The sequence below is a fragment of the Malania oleifera genome, chromosome 1 (assembly GCF_029873635.1).
Source record: "Malania oleifera isolate guangnan ecotype guangnan chromosome 1, ASM2987363v1, whole genome shotgun sequence".
Lineage (NCBI taxonomy): Eukaryota > Viridiplantae > Streptophyta > Magnoliopsida > Santalales > Ximeniaceae > Malania > Malania oleifera.
Genome location: NC_080417.1, coordinates 37717064 through 37733588, shown reverse-complemented (window position 1 = coordinate 37733588; position 16525 = coordinate 37717064). Strand labels below are relative to the sequence as shown.

Genomic DNA, 16525 nt, shown 5'->3' with positions numbered 1-16525 from the left:
CAGCTCGGCAACTCGTTCGGTAAACCATACCAAAAAAAAAAAAAGGAAAAAAAAGGGAGCATTAAACCTTCTAAGGGGAAAAATGCAGACAAAACAATTATTCAAAATTCCATCCAGAAATTTAAAACTGAGGGGGGGACAACTGATACGCCCAAAATAATCTAACCAATGAGAGCAGGTCAACACCCATCTCGCGCCTTCTCCGCGTCAAACATTCTGACGAGTGATCAGCTCCAACCCAATAAAGAGGAGGAGAGATCCATGCCAGCGGCTTAAAAAACCGAGTAATAGGCGCAAACACTTTATGACTAGGGAGTGATTCACGCCCCCGCACAATAAAGATGAACCAACCTACGGTCAACTCGAGCCCCAATAAGAAGGGATCTGGAGAAGAGGCCATGGTAAGTCATTCAACTCATTCTACTATTACATTCAACCTCTCTAAAAGCATTCCCTTTACTTAGGCATTAGAGTGATCCCCCGGAGTCCACCCCGGATCCTCCAAGCCTTTCTTCTCTTCCTTTTCAGGTCAACGGAAGTTGAAGGAGCAACCCTGCAAATTTTACCCCGCAACAATATCTATGTAAAATCACTACGAAACATAAAAAGACATCTGAAATTAGGAATAGCTTCCCAAGAGGGGGGGTGAATTGGATTTTTAATTCTTTGATTTTCAAGTCTTTCTCCTTTTCAGCAAGATTTTTAGCTTCTAACTCCTTTGTCAAAGTTTCATTCTTACTTTCCATTTTCTTGATTCTGGACTCTTTTTCTCTTTTTGCAGCCTTAAGGGATTCTAACTCTTTTATTATTCCTTCATTCATATTTTTTAATGACGTATTTTGTTTAGTTACTTTAATTAGCATCTTATGAACTTTGAATAAATCATTTTGAAGTCCATCATAAGATGGCATACCCTCATCACTTGATTCATCACTACAAGAATTATTTGAAGATTTAGTTGTGGAGCTTTCTTCGTTATCCCATGCCATAAAGCACGTGTAAGCAACCTCTTGGTCACTTATTTCATTCTCTGAACTACTTGTACTATCCCAAGTAGTGGCTTTCATGACCTTCTTATTTTTATTTTTAGACTCTTTCTTTAATAGTGGACATTCCGGTTTTAAATGTCCAGCTTTATTGCAATTGTAACATTTAGGAGTTTTATTCTTTGATTTCTTTTTGCTGAAATCTTTTTATTCTGATTCGGAGTCTTGATTTCTTCTTTTGAATTCGTTTCTCCTTCTTAGTATCCTTGCTAGCTTTTTAGATATGAATGCTTCTTCATCTTCATCTATTTCACTACTTGAGTTTTCCTCTAAGACTTTAAAGGCTATTTTTTCTTGGGCTTTGGTTTTCCCACTCTTTTCATTCATTGTCATTTCATATGTGAGAAGAGAACCTATAAGCTCATCTAAGGATGTATTTTTCAGATTTTTACCTTCGGTTATGGCAGTGGCTTTTGGTTCCCATCAGGTTGGTAGCCCTCTAAGAATTTTTCTTATCATCTCATAAGTAGTGTAAATTTTTCCTAAGGAATTTAGGGAATTGATTATGTGAGTGAACCTAGTAAACATATTTGTAATTGATTCATCTGGGTTCATCTTAAAGGCTTCATACTCACTTGTGAGCAAATCAACCCGATTATCCCTAACATCCGTTGTTCCTTCATAAGTAACTTCTAGCTTATCCCATATTTCCTTAGCTGATTTATAAGTCATTACTCGGTTAAATTCATTAGCATCTAAAGCACAATATAACGCATTCATAGCACTAGCATTAACTTGTAGTATCTTATAGTCTAGGTCGGTCATATCATTTTTCTCTTTGGGAACTTGTTTTCCATCAACTATCTTAGTGGGAATTTGGTTACCTTCCATGACAACTTCCCATGCTTTCCAATTCATAGTTTGAAGATATATTTGCATTCTTTTTTTCCAAAATGTATAGTTTTGTCCACAAAAGATTGGTGGCCTAATTGAAGATTGTCCCTCTCCAAAGGGAGCTACGCCTATGTTAGTCATTACGATCTTTTTATAGCTTCTAGTTAAGATTTGCTATAACCCCGCTCTAATACCAATTGAAATTAGGAATAGTTTCCCAAGAGGGGAGGTGAATTGGCTTTTAAAAATTTCTTTTAATTCCCTTTGAGATACCTTAAATTTCCTTTATTTCTTTTAACCAATTCTTGACTTATTTGTTTAATTCTTTAATCAATCAAGAACTTAATTCTTTTATCCAATCAATAACACAATTAAACAACCAATTAATTAAACAATATCTTCAAGTCAAACAATCAATTTACTTGCCAAGTACAAGTTAAACAACAAACAACCACACCAAGATATAAGATATTCAGCACTTTGGTAATATAACAACTCAAGATGGTTGTTTGTTAATATTTGCCAAATTTGAACCAAGCCCTGTAGTAAATGAGAATTTATGCTTGCTGATGTAAAGCCCTGTATAGATGAATCAAATCACTCTTTCCAAATATTTAGAACTCAAATAAACTCTTGATAAATTTATCTTTGGGATGTTAACCAAGTAACGTACTCCCGCAAGGTTTCCGCAAGATATGGTGTAACCAACGTACTCCCTTTCCGTTTTTGCAACCCAAACCAAAATTAAACCTTAAGTTTGTTTGATTTCCAAATATATGTAGTTTATATGATTTTCAAATTTAAAACCATCCACACAATTTAAATATGCTGAAAATAAAGAGTAAGGGAAGCAGAGAATGAAACGGAGATTTTTACGAGGTTCGGCTTATACCCAGCCTACGTCCTCGCCTTTGGCAAACCACCAAAGGATTCACTAGTTCAGTTCCGTTAACGGGTGGAACAATACCAATTACAACACTCCTTGGTTAAGGCTAGAGCTCGCCTTCTCCAAACGATATCCCTTCGTTCGGTCACTCCTTACATAGGCTAGAGCCCGCCTTTCTAAGCAATATTTCCTTGCTTAGCCAACGATCCAAACAACCCTTGGAATCGTCAAAAAACTATAAGAAACACAAGATAAGATCTGCGTACAAGTATACTCTCTCAAAGAGCAAGTTAGTACAATTTCAGCACTATATACTTTGAATGTAAAATATCAATATGAAATACAATGAAGCTCAAGTGTAGAATTCACCAATATCCTTCTTAGAAGAGGATTAGCAGTATGAACTTAGAGAAAGAAGGATCAGCACTTCAGAATTCTCAGCAAAATAATTTTTCAATGAGTGAACAAGAGAACTTTGAAGAACAAGAATACTTTTAGCTTTACAAGCAGATTTTTCAATTCTTGGATAAGTTTTGATTTGCAAAACCATGTATTTATAGGCTTTCAAACTTGTTTCCATGTTGCAAAAGTTTTCTTTGAGAGTTTTCCAAATTTTTAGAAAGTTTTGGAGCTCAAACGGCTATATTTTAAAATATTAGAATTTAAAAAATTTTCCCGTTGAACAGTGTTCAGTCATCTGAAGTGTCTAGGTCAGTCGATTGAAGTTTCTTAACCCCTTAAAAAAAATAGAAGTGGATACACGGTCAGTTGACTAAATCAGGGTTCAGCCATCTGATGTCGCAAGTTTAGTCAACTGAAGTTGCAAGTTCAGTCTTCTGAACTTACTGTTGTAACTCTCTGCCTATTCTATCTTGTTCTATTGTCAGCAGTGACCCCACTTCAATGTTTTGGCTATAACTTTTTCTATATAACTTCAAATTAGGTGTTCTTAGTGTCAAATGAAATCTAAGAGAAAATACAACAACTTTCATGTTGACCACTTTTCAAAATAATGAGGTTTTAATAGTGAAAAATGTACCTTAATGTGACTGTATAAAAACTGACAACAAATAGAAATTCCCTTTTTGGTGTTTTTTATTCCAAAAATGATTCTAACCCTTTTAAAATAATTTTTAGCCTTAAAAATATTTTCCAGGTATTTTAAAAAGTATCTAGGTCTAAGTTAACCTAAGAGCTTCAAAATATTTCAAACGATATTTTAAACATTAAAAGTACTTACATGAAAACTTCTAAAACTTTTCTCATTCTTGAGTCTTCATGTTTTGTTTCTTCAAGCTTTCATATTTTTTTGAGCTTTATCACTTTACCTTTCTTTGGATCTTTTAATATTCCTTGGCTTTCAACAATTCATTCATGTCTTCATATTCTTCAAGGTCTAATATATCATCTTTAAATCCATGCTTAGACTCTTTTAAGCTTCATTTGATCCTCTTGAGCACTTTGACCTTTGCTTTCTCATATATAAGCCCTGAAATATCATTACTCACATAAATACATTAAATTTTACTTGTTTGTTAGCATTAAAATAAGATAACAAGGTTTTAAGCCTTGTAAGGCCAACAATCTCCCTCTTTTTGATGATGACAAATAAGGAGTAAAAATGTGAGTAAGCCTTAAAAAGGCTCATCCTTTCAATAAGTTTCATCTTAAAAAGACTTAAAAAGATCAATATTAATTTCATTCATTATGCTCATCACTTTCTTTTGGTTTTACAAGCTTTTTCAATCAATATTATGCTCATGCTTAATTATGCTCAATTTTTGCTTCACAACTTCTCCCCCTTTTGACATCAATCAAAAAGAAAAGAAAAGATTTAAATTCAAATACAAATCATTTTGAGCATATCAATAACCATGTATTCCAAACATATGTACACACTCAAGTTATTGTTTTTCAATATAGCATGTGTAGTGTGTAACTCACAACATTTATTCAAGATACCGGCTGATATTAATTTGATGGTTTTTATGATATCAATTTAAAATTTAAAATTTAATTCATGATATCAATTGATTAATGATGCATGACACTCCCCCTGAATTCAATACATTCAGATTTGATACCAATTATGCTTTTATCATCATATGTAAAATATTGAATCATATCATGTATCAATTATGCTTTTAAGTTTATTATCCATGCTTCATATTGATTCATATCCTGTATGTTTTCATGAACACACTCATCAAATACCAATATTATGCTAAGATTAACAATGTCACATCATGCTCATAAACATAATCATGCTCATAAATAATTTGACTTTGTGATGCCAAGTGAGCTTTTAGATTTGATATCTATTGAAATTTTTAACATGTGATACCAACAATAATTTATAGATACCAAAGCTTAATATTACATAATGTATAGTTCATGGATATAAAAAATATCATTCATAGCTCTTGGATACCAACATAAAGAGCAACACAAGACTAATTTATCCACTTGATTCATTATTAGCATGCATAGTCAAAAATTAATTTTATATCAAGATTCATGCTTAAGCTCAATAATCTCATTTTTAATTTTCAACCATAGTCAGCCATACTTTTCAATATAAATCAAGTCAAGTTAATTAATACACATGTAGCATATAGCATATCAATACATCACATATAGACAAGTAAGCATGTAGTATGTAACATTAAGGCGCTTATATAATAAGCTCATATTTGATATTTTCTTTATATTTTCTTAAATTAAGCCCTGTAAAAAGTCATCCTATAATTTTGGCCAACAATGTCATTTTCTATTTTATATATGTGTGAAGCCATTATTTTATTTTTGGTACTCATATTTTCTTGGGTCCGGAGGATTTTTGAAGGAAGGTTTCTTTTATTTTCCATGCTTGCTTGGTTTTAACACCTTTCCACTTAAACGGACATTCAAACTTTATATGCCCCTTTTTCTTGCATTGATAGCATATGGTGTTTGTGTAGGCATTAAAAGATGTGCAAGTATAGTCTTTGGATTCTTTCGAGAAATATCTCATGTAAGAATTCTTTTTCTTTTTATTTTCAATTCCATTGAAACCAATGCCTTCTTTATTTAGAGACATTCTTTGTAAGCCAATCATCTTATCAAAGTTTTCCTTTTCTTTTGTGAAGTTATGAATGATCTTATCTTTATTTTCAATTTGACTCTTAAAATTTTCTATCTCTTTCTTGTTATCAACCTTCTTTTGTAATTTCTCTAACTCTAGAGATAATTTTCTTATTCCATCCTCTAATCCAGAAATATACATATCTTTCTCATATACGGTAGATAATAAGGATCGAAGGTCTTCTATCATTTTTTCATTCTTACTTTCTAATTCTTTGAGTTTTATCATTTTGCCTTTCTTTGGATCTTTTAATATTCCTTGGCTTTCAACAACTCATTCATGTCTTCATATTCTTCAAGGTTTAATATATCATCTTTAAATCCATGCTTGGACTCTTTTAAGCTTCATTTGATCCTCTTGAGCACTTTGACCTTTGCTTTCTCATATATGAGCCCTGAAATATCATTACTCACATAAATACATTAAATTTCACTTGTTTGTTAGCATCAAAACAAGATAACAAGGTTTTAAGCCTTGTATAGCCAACAACATCCACTAAATATTCTTGCTTTATAACAATATATATATATCTTCAAAGGTATCGTTGATAGTCATTTTTTACTAAATGGTCAAAAACTTGGTCTCAAAACACCACATTGTGAACCGAGGCATCTAAAACCTCAATTCTTTATTTTCTCTGTCCATTTGAGGCATTCATATAGCCTTTTTTTTTTTTTTTTTTTATTAACTTTGATCATTTCAGATAATCTAGGACAACCCAATATGGTTAGAAGTGACTTGGGGGTAGCGGTGTGCAAATGGTCGGTTCGTCCAAATTTGGTTAATTGACCGAAATTTTTGGTTAACAATAATCTCTATCTGAACCAACCGAATTAGGTGTTGCAATCAAACTGTACCCGATCAAACCAACTTTTCGGGTAATTAAGTTAACCAAATTTGACCAAAATAATTTAAAATTAATTATAAAAATAATTGATTGAATTTTAAAATTAATTATAAAATTAATGTTTACTCTTTCTTTTAATTGTAAGAGCTGAATTAGGAGAATGACATTGATTTAATACATAAATTAAGAAAATCGAACACTTATATAATTTATGATATATTAGTTATATTTAATATTACTAATTTATATTTAATTTTTAATTAATTAGTAATTCAGATAATTTGGTTAACCGAATTAAAATTCCCCATACCTGAACCGAAAACCAAATACCCGAAATTATCCAAATTTGTAAGCGAATTTGAATCGAACCTTTATATTAATCAAACCGAACCGACCGAACTTGGTCGGTTAATTCAGTTAAACCCGAATTATGCTCAACCCTACCTGGGGGGGAGTTTCAGTCATTTGAATGAAAAATTGAGAAAATCACTATCTCTAGAATTTTTTCCCTTTTTTTTTTTTTTACAATTTCTACCCTTCCTATAGTTTTTTGAAAAATCTGGGGGGAGTGTCATGCCTTTATGCATATAATGGCTCCTAGTTGCATCCATTTTAGGGCTAAATCATGCATATTAAAAGCATGCTCACATTCATTTAATTCTAGTTTCCAAGTATATATGAGCTAGGAGTTTCCAAGTATATATGAGCTAGGGTAGGTGCAAAATCCCTACAGATGCTCTAGTTTCTTTTTACTATTTTATTAACATTTGTAGGGGATTCATTCGAAATAGGGTGTAATCCCTATGAGTAATCCAACTTTTCCTAGTTGCAGATTCATCTAATTTTGATGCTTAGTCAAAATGGGGCATCTCTTTGTTTGCCTAATGCCTTCATCCGAAGACATTGTCAAATAGGGGTAGTTATCGATGTTTATTTTTTACTAGGCCTTGTTTACCTTAATTTGTGCACTTAAGAAAGGTTTAAGCCTCTTTGCATACTCTTTGCAATTTTAATTGTGTTATGGGGCTAGTTTAAGACCTCAATTTTATGATTTCAGCCCTTATTTGAGTCAGGATAGCCTATCTAGGGCTAGTTTGATCTTGTGGGTGCCTCCAAGAACCTGAGGGGGCAAAAGAGTAATTTTCCTTGCTCCCTAGGGACAGTCTAGGGATTTTTTATTTTTAAGCCCTAACCCTTTGCCTATAAATAGGGGCTAGGATGGGGAGCAAAGTGAAAGGTTAAAGAGATAGACATTGGGTGGGGGTTAGAAGAGAGAGATAAAAAAGGAAAGAGGAGAGAGGGATCTCATGTTTAGCCTTTCTAGGACAAAGAGAAAGGAAACATGTGAAAGCTATAAAGTGTTAAAGACTCAGGGACACAAAAAAAGGAATTCTAAGGACGTAGAAATATACACAGAGAATAAAATCTTATTGGCATCATCTTATTTGCTATATTTTTCACTGTATTTTTGTTATTATTGACCTAGTTGGTCATATCCCGGTTTTGATAATGACAAATGCATTCGATACTAATGTTTGTACTGAAGTTTGCATGCAAGTTCACCTTACGCATGTAGTCGAATAGAAAGCCATATAATGATGGCGTATGGTGATCAAGCATAAGAGTAAAGAAAATTGTGTTGTGTTGGTAACTATTTTTTATATTCTTCATTCTGGATTGTAATTTAATTATGAACTGTACCTCATTATGGCTTGTAATAAGTTGCATCATGCATGATAGGTAGGTATGCTCAAAACGAGCTTAGTTGGACTTTAGGTTCTTACACATAGTGCACTAAGTCCCCAATATCACATAATTTATTAGGGGAAGTAATTGGAGTATAATTGGACTAAAATGCCAAATTTTGTGAGTGGTCGAGCGACCGAACTTGGTAGTTCAAATTGTCTCGATCGACCGAACCGTGGACCGGTCAATAAGTTGAATTGTGTTCGGCAAACCGAACCAAAATGTACACATCTTCCCTGGTTGACCGAACCTATGTCAGGTGACTTTTTCACCAACGCAAGCGCCCAAACATTACGTTCATTTTACTCTCGAGCAACCGAACTTATAAGTTCGGCATATCGAACTTTAGACTGGGCACCCGAAACGCGGTCTTTTGGAAAATTGCCTCACTTCAGTAAGCCAAACTTATTTTCAGGCACCCGAATTTAAAATTTGTTTTTTCTTGTTGTGTCTGTTCGGCCACCCGAATCTTGGGTCGGGCATCCAAAACTCTCGGGTTGTTTTTATTTTTACTAAGATTAAAGAGGGGTAAATAGGGTTAATTTTCTTAATTGGTTTTCAAACAAAATTAATAATACCTTAAATGTCCCCAACGGTCATAATTTGCCCTTTGCCTATATATACTAGCTCATTTGCAAAAATTAGTAAGGATTAGAAAAATCATTAAGGCCAAATTCTCTCAAATTTCCAAAATTCTATTTTGGCCTATACTACTCTCACACACTCAAAAGCTTCATTTTTATTGATTATCCAAGATTTGTGAGTGTGCTTAGAATATTTGTGCTTCATTCTCATTAGCTTAATACTCTCATTTGTTGTACTCTTTGTTTGATTTTATTAATGAGAGTAAAGCTTAAAGTTCTCTTACTGATTTTATTTAATAGATCTTGTGTGGGAAGACTTAGAGGCTAGTGGTTCTTGCATTGTCATTGCAAGTTGGCTTAGCCCATATTTTTGTGTGTAAAAATTATTTTCAAGTTTGCATTCAAACATCGCTTGTGCTTAATTTATTGAGAACATATTGTTGAGGTAGTTTGAATCATCTTGCTAGCATCTTTTGAAACCCTAAACTGATATTGTGATATTCAATATTGTGTTTCAAAGCTTGCTTAGATATACACTCTAGCTCCTGATTGCTTATTTATACTTGATTGACTGTTTAGCACACATCATTAAGCACTGGGCATATTTTATATAACCGTGAAAGCTTCTTTGGATGGATAACTGTATGCATGAATTAATCCTACATGCTTAAGTTGTGCGGCTCGTGGGCGGGACTTAACTTCGACTGGCCTACCAGGCTAAGTCAAACTATAAACCTCTGTATACGATTGGCCTCCTCAACCTGGACCTGCCAAGAAGCCTACATCTCTTCTCTGTGGTTGCACTCTGTACTGTGTTAGCAACGATACCGTGTTCTATAATCTGTACTAGTTCATCAGGGATCTGATACTATATAATATTATTTATGTATATTACTATTTTCCATGATTCTGTAATACACTGTACTACCATGATTTTATAATAAACTGTATTACCATGATTCTGTAATAGACTGTAAATCATAGCTCAGTATATCATGGTTTTGTAAAAGCTGTATATAATCATGGTTCTATAAAAGCCGTATATAATGATGATACTATAAAGGTTGTATAAAATTCTATATTAAATCTCTACACTGTATTTGTTATTTCTCATGCCACACAATTTAAATAAAACTCTTTTACTATAATCTGAGCGGTAAAAATTGTATTTTGCTGGTATATGAAAATAATATATATCATTTGTAAAACTTTTCTCTAACCCAAATTTCTAAATTTTCACAAATATACCACAATTGTAAAATTCAAAACCCATAAACACATGTTATACTTTAATTAATAAAATTCCCAAAATTAATTGGCGTAACTTATTCCTTTTACCTTATTATCGATAGGCCTGCAAATACACTATACTTACGCTCGTGGCGTTCGGAACACTAAAGTCCTGAAATCATATAACCCTAGAATAATATCACATTTCCTCGGACCCACATACTCCATTTAACCAAGGAAATATCAAATAATTAATTATTTATCACTCTTACCTTATTTCCCAAGGAAACGCCAGTAAGAACCCTAAACTCGCACCTGTAGCATTCACACCAAAACCCTATATTCCACAAATCCTAATTTATCAATTCACCCCATAATTATGCTCATATTCACATTCCTAGACCTATACACCCATTAAACTAATTAAAACACGAATCAACATCATAAACAACTTCCTTACCTCAGTTTGGGATGGTGCCTAGAATCCTCAGAACACAATTCTGCTTCAGTCAAATTGAAGAGAATTGCCGCTAGGCTGTAGATATGAAGTTTGGTCGTCGATTAGGTGAGTCTAAAGTGAGAAAATGAAGGGAGAGAAAGAGAGAGCTTGCAGCTTAGAGAGAGAAGATGAGGGTTGTAAATTTTTTTACAAAAAAATGACTTGCAGCCCATATATATTATTCTATTTCTGGCAAAAACGGTCTATGGTTTTCTTAGACTCCTAGAAAAACGTCACCGGTTTTGTCTTTAACCAGCCCAATTTTCACGGTTACCCTTTTACTTGGTTGCGGTAAAACTATAACCGTCGACGGTTCTCTTAGCTCTCCAAAAAATCGTCGCCGATTTTCTCCTCACCCAACCATTTTCCTCTCTTTTCCTTATTTATTCTCAAAATATATTTTCTGGGTCTCTACAAGATTTACATGAAGAAATGAAAACCCTCAAAACTCTAGATCAACTCCCACAACGATCATGATAAGTGTCTCCTTTCCCTTTCTATTTTTTTATTATTATTATTTTTGTTTGGAATGATTGGTCTTGATCGGTGTTCCTAGTTCGAATTGAACTTAGTTCATGTCGGGTACAATTGGTTTTCTATGCTACGGTTACGTGCACGCTTGGTCTTCATCCTTGCCCTTCATGGGCGGCCCTCTAGTGACCCTTGTTGCCGGCAGGAACGAGAGGGCTCTTCAGTCTTGGTCTTAGGTGGATGGGTTGGATGCTTTGCAAGATGGAAAGATGGTTGAGTAGGAAAAGAGTGCTTTGGGTGATTGACATTCTTTTGCGCAAGCCCTTCAATGACATGTGCCTCAATCCAAATTTCAATTACCATTGGGGAAACTTGAGATCATCAACGCAGAATTAGGTTTTGTCTTTTCAGATGTCGAGATGGATAAGGCGGTTGAGGATATGAAGTTTGCACTTGTTTTGAAAGTCTTATCGACGGGGCCGTCAATTGATGTGTTGCGGCTTAAGATTATTAAGATATGGGGTTTTAGTGAGGTCCCGATGATTAGCTTTATAGATGAATATCACGTGTTGCTGCACTTGGCTAATAAGAAAGATTATTTACATGCATGGGTGAGGGAGGGACGGGTGGTGTTTTGTGTGCCATTTTTTTTTTGGCTATTGATTAATTGCAATTGTATTTAAAAAAAAAAAACAATCAAAATGTAGCTCAATTTTAGTTGGTCTTCTTGTTCAAGAATATGGCAAAGAAAATAAATAACAAAATTGTACAATATGATTGCGAAAAATATTTTTTATTTTAAAAATTTTAATTATTAAAAAATTATAAAAATTTCAGCTTATTTTTATGTTTTTTTTAGATTCGTTTGGTTTTTATTTTTTATTTCTAGATTTCAAAATAAACATAAAAAAGACAACTTATTTTCCACTTTTTCAAAATTTATATAACATAATAGTTAAAATCATAATTTGGGGTTTGAATTTGAATTTGTGTAGATTTAAAAGAAACTCTATATATAATTGACACAAATTAAGGTTCAAACCTGAGTTCCATGCTCTTATGTGTAAAGTAAGAGATAGAAATTTCGAAAAAATAATAATGAAAAGATGTTTTTAACTTCCTATACAAATTTGAAAAATTTTAAATTAAGGTGTTATTTTCATAATTATTAATTAGAAATGAAAAATAAAACTATTTTCGCTAGCAAATAGTATCAAAACTATTTATTGTTATTTATTATTTCATACAAACGTTCTAAAAATAAAAAAAAAACTAATTTTTACTAATTTTTTTAAAAATTAAAATAAAAAAAGGAAACTATTTTTCGCAATTAGACAATCCCATAAAGTTTTCTAAAAGTAAAGAAGCAAAAATATGGCACATCATATTTTATTTTTGGATTGTGTATAGAAGCACCTTTCTAAAATCATCTTGTTTTTTAATTCATAAGTCCAAATGATCCTTACTTAGATTGGTTACACACTTAGGCCTTCAATTGTTAGCATATTAAAAGAATTTGCTTTTAACACATTGATTATTGATTTTTTTTGTTTGCCCAATATTACAAACTACTGACTTTGATACCACTTATTAGTTTCATGAATCTTCATATGAGTTTGATACACATCGGTGAGCACCAACTTGACCCAAATCTTAAATTTTTATTATTTTTTTAATTATAATTAGGACAACTCTCCCAAGTAAAACTTTCAACAAAGCCCAAGCCCAAAAGAACACAAGATTTGAATTTAATTTCATTGCCAAAGTCTTTTTTTGGTCACTCGAAATTTCAACTTGGAAAAAATTTTCAAACCCCACCTAGACAACACAAAAATAATAAAGTCTAGTGTAAACAACAAAGCCACATTAGGAGCAGGCTTAAAGCCAACATTCCGACCAGGTAACAAACCCCTACCTAACATTGACCTGCCCTTGAACTAGTTAAGGGCACGACCATGATGCACTTGCAAGTCAGACCATTAGGAGGCTATATATTATTTGGTTTTAGTGAAATACTATCAAATTGGTTAAAATTTTATTTTGATAGACTCGACATGAAATTTTCGTTTGTTTGATTTTTTGTTGTTAGTTTGATCCCAAATTACTAATTTAACCAATACACAAACACAAAAAAATTTAATAATATATAAAATGTTGGGCAAGGATTATTCGAGTATTGAAATCTCTTAAATAATCTATAATTTACATACATTATGAAATAAAAGTTGTAGAGGATTGTAGAGTTGCCAAATACCTAGTTAGAAAAACTCAACAACTAAAAAAGATAATTTTTTTTTATAACATCAACATTTAATTTGTAATTTGTTGAGTTCAAACATTGTCTATGGGTCAAAAACTCCCCTTTAACTCGTCTAAACTCATACTTTGATTGCATCAAACATGAATTATGAAGAGTAAATTTATCCCAAACTTGGCCACCCACTTACAAAATCACCGACCCTAGTTAAAACATTTCTATATACCAACAAGTGATTAAGTAATTTTTTAAATATATTTTTTTATGTTATTAGTGATATGTGTTTATATTAGGCGACACGAAACACAACTATTTTGTTCCTAGTTTTCTTTTTCACAAATAACTCTATGTCTAGATAATTCTAAAAATATCATTTCTCATAAGAAGAAGAAGCAGAAGCAGAAGCAGAAGCAGTTGAAACCCCTTCCGCAATCTCTCCTCGAAGGCTAAAAAAATCCCAACTCTTTACCCGCAGTTGCTTTGTTGATTGGTTGAGTGCAAGCGTTCGCACTTCGCAGCAAAGTATAAGCAGCAGATCCGGCAGCGTGATGCTCTGTTTCTGGACACGCTGACTTGAACTCCCAGACGCAGAGCAGGGGTGAGTGGAAAGCCTTCGTCCCACATCGATTCCACAAGAGAAGGGGAGAAGCCGAGGCGACTTATAAAATGAAACACCGAACCCAATCCAAATCATACCTTTCTCGGCCTTTTGGCTAAGATCAAGTGTAGTATCTGTTCTTATCAGTTTAATATCTGATACGTGGGTCATTGGCCCACATGATATTAAATTAATTTTTTAAGGGGAGGGCCTACTCCAGTAGCTTGCTACTTGGGCTCTCACACGTCGCCTTGGCGTTGCACTGCTGCCTCGGCCTGGCGTACCCACCAATTTAGTTAAAAAACTTGGCATTCCATTTCTAGTTGGGCTCTACTGACCAAGAGGGCGGAAACCCTTGTCCATTTTGGGCCTGTGCGCTATGATTGGCGGTAGGCCCGGTTGTTTCTGATGGGCTTAGGTTGACCCAGTTGTCCGTGATGGGCTCTGTTCCTTAAGTGAAAATCCTCCGCAATAGTTACGTTAATAAGCCGAAGATTTCTGAAAAATGGGAATGTAATTGAAAGTTTTAAGATGGTTTTGATTATTATTAACTTCTACGTAAATATTAAAACTTAATAAATAAGATATTAAACAAAAGAGGTGTCTTCTATTTAGAAGGAACTAATTTTTTATAGTATTTTTGAAAATGTTTACTACTAGAAGAAATTGATTGTGATGGGTCCTACAACTCTATTAACGGAAATATTTGTTAATTTTCAAGTGAGAAATTGAAAATTTTAATTTACCCTTCGTTTGTTAGTCACAAAATTAAAATACTATCTATATCCCAAAACATAGAATTGAACAGTATGTTATAGTTTCTCGTACACCTCTTTATCTGTCGTTGGTGGTTATGGACGAACTATCTATCTGTCGGAGTTTTATTGTCAAAACCTTAATCATCCCGCCGTTATAACCTTTAACTTTCCCTAGATGATATGGTCGTTACATTCCTGAAACTTCCTTCCATTAAATTTGCATCCACACACATCTGGAAGTCATTCACATAACCAATAGTCAATCTAAACTCCAATATCAATTCTGTCCTCTCTTATACTCTTGCCGCATCTGCATATGAGTATGCTTTCTCATCAACACTGACCTTGCCATTTTTGACATCCTTATTGTTAATGCCATAAACATCAAGAGGTACATCTATTGGGGCTTCTACGTCACCATCTACGATGCCATGATTTTCGATATCATTGGCATGATTGTCCTAGGATCCCATTGCTCCACTGGCGAGCTACTAGAGAGGTAGATGGAGGTTGTGGTCACTAGAACTGTTTCTTCTAGCATTAATTTTTCTTTCAATCTTTAACTTCATAAATTGTATTATTATTATTTTTTGTTTTAGTGCTCGATATCAATTGTTTTACTGCTTGTTTCATGTGATAAAATGAAATTAGGGATTTTTCATGGCTTAAACCTCTCAAGGTGAAATTTATTTTTAAGTGGTTTACCATGAATTCTTTATGAAAGCAAGATTTAATCTAATTGATATATTCACAATAATATTAGCAAGCTTTCTTTCAATTTAGAATATATTGATAGGGGTGCAATCGGTTCATAATGGTTCGATTATGGGCTAAACCAGAACCTGTGGTTTTTAATACGGGTGAACAAAAACGGAAATTGAATCGAACCTATAATCCCCTAGAGAACTTAACATTGGGCGGTTCGCTTGGTTTTTAACCAGTTTTTTAGCTTATTTTTCCAAAGAAAAAAAAAAACAATTCAAATCATAGGAAGATTAGAAAGAAAACTGAGCCATAGGCAACAAGCCATATCCAAACAGATCAACTTAAAAGATACGCTGATCTACACTCAAAAGACTACAAAGGCAATTCGGGTACTTCAGGAGGTGGAGGAATTATTCGGGATTGCCATGACATGGTAAAAACGGTTTTTTCAAGTTATTTTGACAATGGTACGAATAATAGTGTAGAATTAAAAGCAATAAGGGAAAGAATCGTTTGTGTAAATGTTTGCATTACGTTAATGTGATTATTGAAAGTGGCTCGCAAATTGTAGTTGATTGATTTCGGAAAGGTAGATGTACTTTGTGATATTTTTAAAAATTTTGGGAGGAACTCGTGGCAGAATTAGAAGGAGTGAATGTCATGGTGATATATCAATATAGGGAAGACAATAGTGCAACCGATTTTCTTACTAAAGAAGAAGAAATGGGAAACAATGTAATTTACGAAGAATGACATCTTTTACCACGTTATCTAAAAGGTATCCTTCAGATGGATAGGTGAGGTCTTATTTCCGTTTGTCGTTAGTCCATCTCTAGAGTTTCGTTTGGTATATTTCGCTTTGTTTTTGGTTGTTTTATTATTTTTATCTCATTTGTTAGTTATGTTTAATTTTGTTTGTCCTAATTTGGTTGGTTGGCTT

The 16525-nt window shown here is 33.3% G+C and overlaps 1 non-coding gene across 1 annotated transcript; it reads left to right on the top strand.

The window, feature by feature from the left end:
• Positions 1–14216: 14216 nt before the first annotated feature.
• LOC131147282 (U2 spliceosomal RNA) lies at positions 14217–14411 on the top strand. The gene has a single exon (XR_009134675.1). It is a non-coding gene; the product is annotated as a U2 spliceosomal RNA (small nuclear RNA).
• The last annotated feature ends 2114 nt before the right edge of the window (positions 14412–16525 follow it).